At 43.4% G+C, this 12,595-nt stretch overlaps 1 pseudogene; it reads right to left on the bottom strand.

Annotated features, from left to right (window-relative positions):
• Nucleotides 1-3,550: 3,550 nt before the first annotated feature.
• LOC125121035 (40S ribosomal protein S18-like) lies at nucleotides 3,551-3,974 on the bottom strand (annotated as a pseudogene).
• Nucleotides 3,975-12,595: the final 8,621 nt, after the last annotated feature.

The following is a 12,595-nucleotide window of genomic DNA, read 5'->3' as shown; positions in this document are numbered from 1 at the left end:
ACATTCACCTATTGCCATAGCATCTATCCTTTTCGGTTTCTTATTTTTCAATATTGATTAACTTATTCCTAATATCAAACAGCTATGTGACATATTTTAGTCTTCTCAGGGAAACGTAACAAATGAAACTATATTAAGTGCAGGAGGTAAAAGCAGGTTCCCATCAATGAACAATGAAGGAGATATTCTCACTGGTTTCCAAGATCAAACCAAAGTGGTTTCCAAGATCAAACCAAACCCCACAACCATATAATTTACCACTGGTGGTGACAACAGAGGATTTTATTTAATTTCAGCTGCTTCACTTGAAGTCATGTGGAAAGCTGATTTGAGAGAGGAATAATTTTTAAAAAGAGAAATTGGAAGAGAAAAATAGATGATAAAGAGACAGGGGAGAGGAAAAGGAAGAGAAGGAGGAAAGGAGGGAGAAAAGCTGTTAGAATTGTTCACAGCTGAACAACAGAAAAAATTGAAATGATTTGCTGATAGCTAGCATGCAAAATATGGGGAGAGATGGATTCTACTGGGACAGCATCTAGATTTAATATTTGATAAGAAAAATGTAATTCAGCAAAATGTTTTCTCTCCTTCAATGACTCAGTAGACATTTCAGTGCCTACTCACCACAAAAAGAGTGGTTTAACAAAGAACAGCCGTCAGAAGCTACCTACTCCCTTATAATTATACTGAGCAGAAAGGACTCTTTTTTTAGGATATGTTGCCAAGTAATTAATGAAGATGACAAATTGAAGACAATTTTCTGGTTCTTGTCTTAATAACGACTTGACTTTTGTTTTCACAACCCAATGATGCTGCGTAAAATAAAACCAACAGACAGACAGAGAATTAGGGCAAAGTAGGTTGCTTTTGTCCATGAAAAATGGACAAAATGCTTCATTTTTATCTTGTCCTTCATTCTGTCTCCTCCATCCATACTTGAATTCAGTTTTAGATAACTAAATAGTATTCATTTTAAATATATGCAGGAGTCCCCTGGTGGACTAGTGGTTAAGCATCCAGCATTGTCAGTGCTGTGGCTCCAGTCACTACAGTGGCATGAGTTCAGTCCCTAGCCCAGAAATTTCTTCGTGCTGTGGATGTAGCCCAAACCAAAACAAACAAACAAACAAAAAAAAAACAAAAAAAATGAAAGATCACGAGGAGAGAGGAACTCAGCCCCCAGCTGCCCACAAATGATTACAATCTTGGTGTAATAAGCCTAGGTGATACCAGCAAGGGATCCATTCAGGTAAGGCCAGCACAATTACAGAACTGAAGCAAGAAATAGTTGTTGTATGCCACTAAGTTTCAAAGTGGTTAGCTATTTAGCAACAGATAATAGATAAATTCCTATAAGTGAATATAATTAAATACAACAGAGATAAATGGGGGAAACTGTCTTGAGTCAAATGATCAGCTACCTAGAAATGTGAGAGCATAACCTACTTAGATAAAAGATGGCCAACAAAATGGGGTTTTGATTAATCACAAGTGTGGAAAACACTATTAAGATGTCCACCCAATAGCCATTGTCTTTCTTTTTTGCTAACAGAACCATAAATATATTTGTGTATAAAAGTGATCAAACACTTTTAACATGTGCTTTCAATTCTTTTTTTTAAAACAATGAAGTATTGAAGTATAGTCAATTTACAATGTTGTATTAGTTTCTGTATTAGTTGTATTAGGTTCAATGCTGTATGATTAGACTCATACAGCAAAATAATTCAATGTATATTCTTTTTCATATTCTTTTCCATTAGGGTTTATGATGGGATGTTCAATATATTTTCCTGAGCTATACAGTAGGACTTTGTTGTTTATCCGTGCTAAATGTAATAGTATGCCTCTTCTAACCCCAAACTCCCAGTCCATCCAACTCCCTCCTCCCTCCTCCCCCTTGGCAACCACAAATCTGTTCTCTATGTCTGTGATGAGTTTGTTTTCTGTTTTGTAGATAGGTTCATTTGTGTCATATTTTAGATTCCATATGTAACTGATATATACAGTATTTGCCTTTCTCTTTCTGACTTCACTTAGCACGGTAGTTTCTAGGTCCGTCCATGTTGCTACAAATGGCATTATTTCATTCTTTGTTTATGTGTGAGTAGTATTTCATTGTATATATGTACCACATCTTCTTTATCCACTCATCTCTTGATGGACACTTAGGTTGCTTCCATGTCTTTTTTTGTTTGTTTGTTTGTTTGTTTGGGCCACACCCATGGCCTGTGGAGCTTGGCAGACTAGGGGTTGAATCAGAGCTACAGCTGCTGGCCTACGCCACAGCCACAGCCACAGCAATGTGAGATCCGAACCATGCCTGTGACCTACACTATAGCTCATGGCAACACTGCACCCTTAACCCACTGAGCAAGGTCAGGGATCAAACCAGTGTCCTCATGGATGCTAATCAGGTTCGTTAACCCTGAGCCATGATAGGAACTCCTTCCATGTCTTAGCTATCATAAAAAGTGCTGCCGGGAGTTCCAGTTGTGGCTCAGTGGTTTAAGGACTCAGTGTTGTCTCCGTGAGGATGCAGGTTTAATCCCTAGCCTCACTCAGTGGGTTAAGATCCTGCATTGCCACAAGCTGTGGTGTAGGCCGCTGCTGTAGCTCTGATTCAACCCTTAGACCAGGAACTTCCAAATGCAGCAGATGCAGTCATGAAAAAGAAAAAAACAAGAAAAAATAGTGCTGCTATGAACACTGGGGTGTGTTATCTTTTTGAATGAGAGTTTTCTCCAGGTAAATGCCCAGGAGGGGTATTGCTGGTCAAATGGCAACTCTATTTTTAGGTGTTTTTTGGTTTGTTTTCGTTTTTTGTTTTGAGGGGTTTTTGGCTGCAACAGGGGCATTCAGAAGTTCCCAGGCCAGGGATTGAACCCACGCCACATCAGTGACGAGAAGCAGCAGTAACAATGCCAGATCCTTAATTCACTAGGCCACCAGGGAACTCCTCTTTTTAGTGTTTTAAGGAAACTCCATAGTGTTTTCCATAATGGCTGCACCAATTTACATTCTCACCAACAGTGCAGGAGGGTTCCTTTTTCTCCACACCCTCTCCAGCATTTGTTATTTGCTAACTTTATTTTTTTTTTAAGTTTTCTTTTGTCTTTTTTAGGGCCGAACCCATGGCATATGGAGGTTCCCAGGCTAGGGGTCTAATCAGAGCTGTAGCCACTGGCCTACGCCACGGCCACAGCAACGCCAGATCTGAGCCACATCTGTTACCTACACAACAGCTCATGGCAACACCAGATCCTTAACCCACTGATCAAGGCCAGGTATTGAACCCGAAACCTCATGGTTCCTAGTCGGATTCGTATCCGCTGCACCACAACGGGAACTCCTATTCGTAGACTTTAATGATGGCTATTCTGACTGGTGTGAGGTGGTGCCTCATAGTTTGGATTTTCATTTCTGTAATAATTAGTGATGTTGAGCATTTTTTTCATGTGCCTGTTAGCCATCTATGTCTGTTTTTAGAAATGTCTATTTAGGTCTTTTGCCTGCATAAACTATTTATTAACAAGCAGCACCGACACATTTATTTTTTCTTGGACACACCCACAGTACGGCCACGGAGGCCTGTGGTCTTGGTGTGACGGCCTTGGACACGCAGTCCCCAGAAGTGAAGACGCAGTCTCCTTCAGTCACTCCAGGTCTTCACGGAGTTTGTTATCCAGACCGTTGGCCAGGACCTGGCTGTACTTCCCATTCTTCATGTCCTTCTGTCTATTTAAGAACCAGCCTGGGATCTTGTATTGGCATGGATTCTGCATAATGGTGATTACACGTTTCACCTCATCCTCTGTGAGCCCTCTTGGTGAGGTCGATGTCTGCTTTCCTCAGCACCACATGAGCATATCTCCGTCCTACACCCTTAATCACAGTGACAGCAAAGGCAATTTTCCACTGCCATCCAGTACTCACAAAATATGCTGGAACTTCTTACGGATTTCTAGAGACATGGCTGCAGCGCTGGTGGCGTGTAGGCCTCCAGTGAAAGAGCCTTTTGCCTATTTTTTTAGTTGAGTTGTTTCTTTTCGTTATCGAGTTGTATGAGCTGCTTGCATATTTTGAAAATTAAGCCCTTGTCAGCACATCATTTCAATATTTTCTCCCAGTCTATAGGTTGTCTTTTCATTTTGTTTATGGTTTCCTTTGCCATGCAAAAGCTTATAAGTTGGTTTTTTGGTTTTGGGGGTTTTTTTGTTTGGTTGGTTGGTTGGGGTTTTTTTGTTTTTTTGGTTTTTTTTTTTTTTTTTTTTTTTTTTGCTTTTTGGGGCTGCACTCAAAGCATATGGAAGTTCCCAGGCTAGGGGTTTAATTGGAGCTGCAGCTGCCAACCTACTCCACAGCCACAGCAATGCTAGATCTGAGCCATATCTGCAACCTACACCACAGCTCACAGCAATGCTAGATCCTTAACCGACTGAGCAAGGCCAGGGATCAAACCCACATCCTCATGGATACTAGTCGGGTTCGTTACTGCTAAGCCATGATGGGAAATACAAAAGTTTAAAAGTTTAAGTCCCATTTGTTTATTTTTGCTTTTATTCCTATTTTCTTGGGAAACTGAGTGGTCAATTACTTTATACTCCAAATCCCAGGAAGTGAATCTTGATTAGTTTACATCAACTATGGCAGTTCGCTTTCTCTTGCTTGCGATTGGTTTAAGAATATGCATTCAAAACAATTCTGGCCAAAATGACATGGGGGTGAATTTTCTAGCAACATGTAGGAAAGATTTATTCTGACCTTAAAAATGGTGTCCAGGAGTTCCCATCTTGGCTCAGTGGTTAATGAATCTGACTAGGAACCATGAGGTTTCTGGATCCATCCCTGGCCTTGCTCAGTGGGGTAAGGATCTGGCGTTGCCGTGGGCTGTGGTGTAGATCACAGATGCGGCTCGGATCCGGCATTGCTGTGGCTGTGGCATAGGCCGGCAGCTGTAGCTCCAATTCAACCCCTAGCCTGGGAACCTCCATATGCTGCAGGAGCGGCCTTAGAAAAGGCAAAAAGACAAAAAAAAAAAGGTGTCCAAAAGGAAAGAGTCCCCATCATTTCTGTCTTTGAATGTTGTGTTAGGATAAGATTCCTGGAACAGTAACATCAATCTTGAGGGAACAAACCTGAGGACAGAAACTAGCAAGCTAAGGAGGCCAGAGACTTGTCATTAAGCCATTCTGAGACATTGAATTAACCAATTTAAGAGCACTTCTGTCTTTAGATAAATAAATAATATCTGAGATAATGAGCTATCAAAAAAATAAGGCAAAGTAAATGGTGAAAGACTGATGGAGGAATGTGATATTTTATATGGGATGGCTAGGAAAGGTCTCTCTGATAAGATGATGTTTGAAACTCAAAGGAAGTGACAGAAAAAGCCACATGAGCTATCTGGGGGATGTGCAATGGCCTCAAGGTAGAAATGTGCCTGGTAAACTCCAGTTACAGCAAGGTCAGTATGACTGGAGTGGAGTGTGTAAGGGGAAGAGTGGTAGGAGATGAGGCTAGAGAGAAAATAATGGGGCCTGTTCATATAGAGCCTTTTGAATCATGTTAAGAACTGTGGATTTTTCTCTGGTGATATGGGGAATCATTATAGGATTTTGAACAGAGTTATGACACAATTGGTGTTTTACTTTAGAAGGATCACACCAGCTGCAATATGAACAACAAGCTAAAGACCACAAAGGTGGAAGCAGAGACTAAATATGACACTCTACCCACATCCAGGGGAAAGGTGATGGTTGCTTGGACCAGAGTGGTGGTGGTGATGAGAAGAGGCAAACTTCTGGAGGTGTTTCTAAGGCACAGCCACCTGGGTTGTGTTAGAATGTGAAAGAAAGAGAAATCAAGGGTATCTCATAGGTTAGGCAAATGGTTAGAATTTGCCATTTACTAAAATGATAAAGACTGAAAGAGAAGCAATTTGGAGAGAAACACATGTTTATATTAAATTTGAGATGTCTCTCAGTATCCAAGCAGAGAAGTTAAGAAGGAAATTAGAATATATAAACTTAGGATTTAGAGGCGAGTCAGGCTTAAGATGTAAACTGAAAAGTCACCAGTGTAGAGTATGTATTTAAAGTTATGATAATGGATGGACTTGTTAAAGGAATGAGTACATACAGAGATGAAAATTTCAAGGACGGAGCCATGGGGCATTTCAACTTTTAGAAGTCAGAGCGGTGAGGAGGAAGCAGCAGAGAAGACAGAAGGAGCAAACCATGAAGCAGGAGAACTAAAATAGTAGTGTCCTGCAAGTCAAGTGAAGTTTCTAGAAAAAAGAATTATGATCTCTGTCAAATACCGCTGAGAGATAAGGTAAATTAGGATTTAAGAGTCAATCTTTAGATGTGACAATGCGGTGGTCAGTGCTAACTTTGGCGGAAGTTCCCACTGGATAGATGGGGGTAAATTCTGATAGAGGTGGGGCTCAAAAAAGAAAAGGAGAGGAGTTCCTGTCCTGGCGCAGTGGTTAACAAATCCGACTAGGAACCATGAGGTTGCAGGTTCGGTCCCTGACCTTGTTCAGTGGGTTAAGGATCGGGCATTGCCGTGAGCTGTGGTGTAGGTCGCAGATGCGGCTCAGATACCATTTTGCTGTAGCTGTGGCATAGGCCTGCAGCTGCAGCTCCCATTCAACCGCTAGCCCAGAAACTTCATATGCCGCAGGTGCAGCCCTAAATAGAAAAAAAAAAAAAATTTTTTTTAAGGAAGGAGGTGAGAGAAGTAATGTCTTCTTTTCATCTTGGTCCTCTCATGCCTCCTCTTGGAAGTCAGAGGGAAGGACCTGCATGGCCCATCAGCTTTCCTGCAAGTAGCATTGGAGCCCCATTTAATCTGGGTGACCAGGATCTAAATGAGTTTTAGATGCATTCATATAAAGGGTTTTGGAGTTCCTTTTGTGGCTCGGCAGTAACCAACCCCGACTAGGATCCACGAGGATGCAGGTTCAATCCTTGGCCTTATTCAGTGGGTTAAGGATCTAGCATTGCCGTGAGCTGTGGTGTAGGTCGAAGACATGGCTTGGAACCTGGGTTGCTGTGGCTGTGGTATAGGCCAGCAGCTGTAGCTCTGATTCAACCCCTAGCCTGGGAACTTTCACATGCCTCAAGTGCGGCCCTAAAAAGCAAAAAAAAATAAATTAAAATAAAAAAGAGAGAGAGAAAGCGTTTTGACTCAGGGGTCTGAAACCAAGATAGTTTATTGTCAGTTTGAATTGATTACTTCCACTGAGCAATCATTATTTTTTCTCCCAAACCTGACTGAACTCCCAACATTTAACACAGCCCTACCAGACAGTGCCATAGCCTAGGCACTAGGCAACTCCTAAAAGCCATTTGTATTGTATTTCAAGAAGCCAAGGATCTCAGAACCAAAGAGACACCTGGAGGGTCCAAGTCCCAATCTTTAGATTCTTTTTAAGGTAAATATATATATATATATATATATATATATATATATATATATATACTCTTCTGGGTTGCTAAATTAAATAAAATCCCATAGAACATCTTGACTTTATCCTTACTGATACTGGAATGGGTAACCCTCTGAGAGATATGGGCTCTTACTTAATGTTCCCCTCTTCATCCCTCTACTCTAGACGTATTCGATCTTCTTTGGTCTTAATATTGTATGGTCCAACAAAAGGGAGAGACTTGCTTTCTTCTTATAACAAATAAATTATACCAAAAATCAGAGGAGCCCCACACAAAGTCACTTTAAAGTCACCAAAGAGCAGGCATAAATTCAAGGCAGATTATTATTTCCGTTAATCCTAATGATGAGAATGCTGAAGACACAAACTACATTTTCTTGAATTTTATTCCATTTTATGGCGTAGCTGCTAAGTGAAGGCTAAATTACCCAGATATAAAAAATTTAACTACTGATATTGTTTAATAGAATTAACCTCAAAATTCTAATTTTGATTATTTTACATGATGAAGACAGTGAGAGTGGAGAACTAATTAGACTCCACATAATATTTACAAGGAAAATAAATTCAGTATGTGTGTTGACCACTGAAACCATTCCTATTTCTTTCATACTGTCTTCATAATAGAGAATGAACTTTCAAGGCTTCCTGTTATTAGAGTGGAAGGCCAAGGAGATAACATATGGAAAACAAAAGAAAATATTGTTTAATATCAGAAAGAAAGTTACACCCTCTTCCAAATTGGAAAGAATTTGTGGACTAAGGATCGTTGTGATTTATTCAAAGCCTTAACCTATTCTTGGCACCGAAGAGAGTAAATATGAGAGAAAATTAAAATTAAGAATAGTACCAAATTTATTAATGAATTCACTTATTACCAAATGAATTTAAGACTAAAGTTATTTGGATCTGGCCAACTGAAATATTCATTTTTAAAAGAAGATATTTGTGTAAAATAGTGTTATTTGGAAGAGGTAAGAAGACCTTTTGCTATCAGTATCATAAACTTATTCCTTCCAAAACACATTCTGAATTAGGCAGAATTATGTTAGAAATTTGTTAGGAATTGTTCCATTTGAGAAAATCAAGGGAGGTTTAGCTTAGATATAAAAATTTTAAAGAAATGGAACTTCAACTATTGAAAAGTCCTGTCCTAAGGAAAGTTTCTGCCCAACTTTTTAAGTTTAGGCAATTAGACTTTCACATCAAAGAATAAAGAAATGTTGGGTGTTTGAATAAATTGACAATAATATCTGTAATCTAAATATGAAATGTGGGTATTTTGCTTTGCTTCTTCCTCTTGAAAATCAGGGATTGAAATAGAAAATATTGCTGGAAGATTTTTTAAAGGGGGGACCAGTGTTCATTTGATGTTTTAATTTTTCTAACTAGCATTTTCCCTTCTGTGCTTGCAACTAACTTACTTTTCAGCATTGTTTCCTCTTGTAAAAAGTGAATAGAGATCTGTAACATTACAACCCCACCTCCTTTTTAGAAAACATATTCGAACAATCGATTCTACATTCTGTTCATACCAAATGTTACAATGAATGCTGGACTCTCAAAAAGATTTCTTTTTCTGGAGCAATGCATTTAGCTGGGATTTCCAATGACTAAATGAGTCATCTCCGAAAAAAATGACTGATTGCTAAGTGCATAAGATTTTACTTTATTCCATCAAAGTGACACCCGGTTGCAGAAAGCTCCACACATGCGCCCTTTGACAGACACAGAAGTGAGAAAGGAATAAAGAGTTCATCAGTTCCCCCATGTGGTTCTTCAGCCCTCTGGAAAAACTGACTTCGGGCATCAGCAGAAACGCAGATGCTAACGCAGCCAGGGCGGGAGAGGATCGCAGGGATCTTTGTGGCTCGCGCTGAGGCCCGCCCCCTGCTGCGGAAGAGGGACGTCCCAATCCCTGGTCTAAGAGACTGGGCCCGAGCCACACTCGGCCCGGGGGCTTTCGCAGCGGTAACCAGAAGGGCTCCATCCGAGAGCCAGACTCAGGCGCAGAAGAGGGCGAGGTCTGGCCTCTGCCCCAGGTCCGGCGCGCGGGGGAGGAGGAGCGCTCGCACCTCCTCCCGAGTTGGATAGGACCAGGCGCGGGGATCTCTCGGCCCTCCTCCTGGGGTTCGACCCGCCGCCGGATCAGGCTGTTTTCCTGCGGAGGCGGAGAGGAAAGGCTCTCCCCAGACCTCCGCGCAGGACCTTTGCTTCTTCCCGGTGGACATCTCACGCCGCCCTAACGCCTTCTTAGCGGTCGGCTTGCATCTCAGTGGCCCTGGGACTGCTTGCTCCAGGAAAGCCACGCGCGACGATAGAAGCCTGGGAGGAAGCGTGTGTAGCCGCCCGCCTCCAGGCTGATGCCTGAAGCTGCGCGCGGAGGGCGGGAGGAGCCGGGTGCCTCATCTGCGGCCCCTGCCCTGCACCACCGCCCGGCGCTCGCGCTCCTCAGGCATCCTGCTCTCCACCCGCTCCCCGGCCCCGAGCGCCGCTAATCCGCAGAGCGCAGGGCGCAGAGAACGCGGCTTCAGGGTCGCGCGGCCGCACGCTCCAGGAAGGTTGGGGGGGGGGGGGGCTCGGGGGGCCCGTGGGTGCCAAAATCCGATGCCGCCATGACTGTACCGGACTGGCATGGAACTTTCCATGGCAAGAAGCCGTTTACAATAATTCTATTATATGCTTCTTATTGATAAAAGCATAACTGATAATACAAGAGAAGCAGGAGCTGAGATTTGTCTGTGAAACTTGGTATGACCACCTAAAGTTAATTCACGCATCACTCATGTTGTCGGTGAACACCTAATAAGCAAGTACAGTGGGCAGCTCTACTCAAGCATCATGCTAAGCTCCCCGCCTCCGCTCCGAAAGACCTTTAGATATGATCTTTCCCCCAAGTTTTCAGGAGCACGGCAAGGCAACTGTTATGTAGACCGTTTTCAAAAGACCTGGAGAGCTTCGTGACCATTACAAAGGCACGATCATGCACAGAAAAAGTTGCCCAGTTCACTTGAATGTACCAGACTCAAATCAGGAGTTAGACGCAGGTTTTGACACTTGAAAGAAAATGGACCAAAGTCAAGGGCTTGGTGCTGCCTGGAAGAAGACCAGGAAGACTCCAGATTGCTTTTATCATTATTATTGTTTACTTCTTTAAGAAAAAAAAAGTTTGAATATGTAAAATTAATTCCATTTTAAATTACAACTACAGCTGATTAAACCTGTAGTCAATATAAGTATTCGTAATCTAAGGAAAAATACAGAAAATTCCTGAAACTGATTGTAAAAAGGTAGTGATTGGTTTCCTGTGCCCATAGTAGGCAGGCAACATGATTCTGTATATTGTGAAATACAAGAAAGCATGCTTAACAAGAAGACTCTTTCTTCTGGAAAATTTTGGGGGTGAAAATGTTGAAATTGTCAGGTGAAGTCTAACACTGTCGCTAAGACACAAGTGGCGGGAGGGTACGGATGCTTATTCCTCCGCGGAATTTAACTCTTCCCCCCACCCACTCCCAACCCTGAATTCGCCACACAGCAGTAGCACTGCCTGGCAGTGTCTGGGGACGTCAGGCACAAAATAGGGCATCAGAGCTCTTTGTTTAGATAAAAGATGGTTAGTAGGTTCCCGAGTGTCCGAGAACGCGTAGGTTGGAGAAAAGCTGGGAGAAGGATGCACATATCGCCCAGCTTTCGACCGCTGCTACTCCTCTTGCTGTCCCCCTGCCAGCTCCTCCTCCAGATCTCTCGCAACTGTTGAGGGTTTAGGACACAAGTGGAATTTCAAGTTCTCTCCGGAATTCCACCCGTGAGACTGGCACCTGGGCACGGAGGGTTTCTCTGGTTCCAGCCAAACCTGGCTGGGAGAGACGGCACCACAGCCGAGATTTGACCCTGCCCGGACCGAAGTGAAAGCACCTCTCAGAGCCCAACCCGCCAACCCCTCAACCTACCCCCACGCGAGGTGCGCCGCGCGGTGCAGCGCCGCAGCCGCCCGCTAGGCTGCGCTCCACGCACTTCCCGAGCTTGGAACCCGCAGAGCCGAGGGAGTGAGGTCGCAGTGAAGAATTTGGGGAGTTTGAGCTCCGCTGCTGTTCTGGTACGCAGTCTGGGGATTGCAGAGGGCTCATCGCCCCCTAGAGTCCTGCAAGCCTGAGCCGCAGCTGGGCTGAGGCTGGGACGACAGGTGCGTGCTGCCAAACCCCGGAGCACCAGGAAGCGTCTGGGAGCGAAAGTGGAGTGCCCGGGGCCTAGTCCTTCGGGAGGAATCATCTGGCATTCAAGCAGCTCCCGGGTCTGTTGCTGGCGCTGCAGATCGGTCCGCGCTGCGGGAGCCAGAGGATGGCCAGACTAGACCCTGCAGATGCGCACGCCACCCAGCGCCGCCTTGCGCTGGTTTCAGCGCGAGTTCCCCTCTGTTAGGCTGAGCACTTAGCCCATCCATTTTTGTTGTCCAGTGTCCGCCTCCATAGGAACCACGGTGGAGTCGTTACCTCCTTGTTCTCAGCTCCTAGCGTGGTCCCAGGGAACACAGAAGCTCAGTAAAATAATGGTGCATTCATTTAACAAGAATTTTTTGTTGAGCGCCCACTATGTGCCAATGCGCCAGTCACTGATACAAAAGTGAATAACAGACAAATCATCTGGCCTCAGTAAGCTTATTTTTCCAGTCAGTTGAATTGTATGAAAAAAGAATCAGAGACCAAGAGAAGCTGTAGTAAAGAAGATTCTGCCTCTGGACCATCTTCCCATTCATCACCTCAAACAGGACAGGAAGGGGAAAACAGGACTAGTGGGATAAAACTAGAACCATCCCTTCCCTTTTCCTTGTGTTTCTAGGAATGATTGAAGATATCTTCTGCAGTGTGGTCTAGGGCAAATTACCTACTTCCTTATGGTATTCAGTCTGAATGTTTGCGCTTTTTTCAAAATGAGTGTGTTGAAACCTAATGTCCAATGTGACAGTATTAGGAGGTGGGACTTAAGGAAGGCTATGAGAGCGGAGCTATCATGAATGGGATTAGTGCTCTTATAAAATACATCCCTGAAAGATCTCTTCCCTTTCTGCCATTTAAGGACAGAGATAAATTCCTGTCTATGAAGCAGTAAGTAGGTTCTCACCAGACATCATCTGTCTGT

The sequence above is a fragment of the Phacochoerus africanus genome, chromosome 2 (genome assembly GCF_016906955.1).
Source record: "Phacochoerus africanus isolate WHEZ1 chromosome 2, ROS_Pafr_v1, whole genome shotgun sequence".
Lineage (NCBI taxonomy): Eukaryota > Metazoa > Chordata > Mammalia > Artiodactyla > Suidae > Phacochoerus > Phacochoerus africanus.
This window is presented reverse-complemented; position numbering and strand designations above follow the sequence as displayed.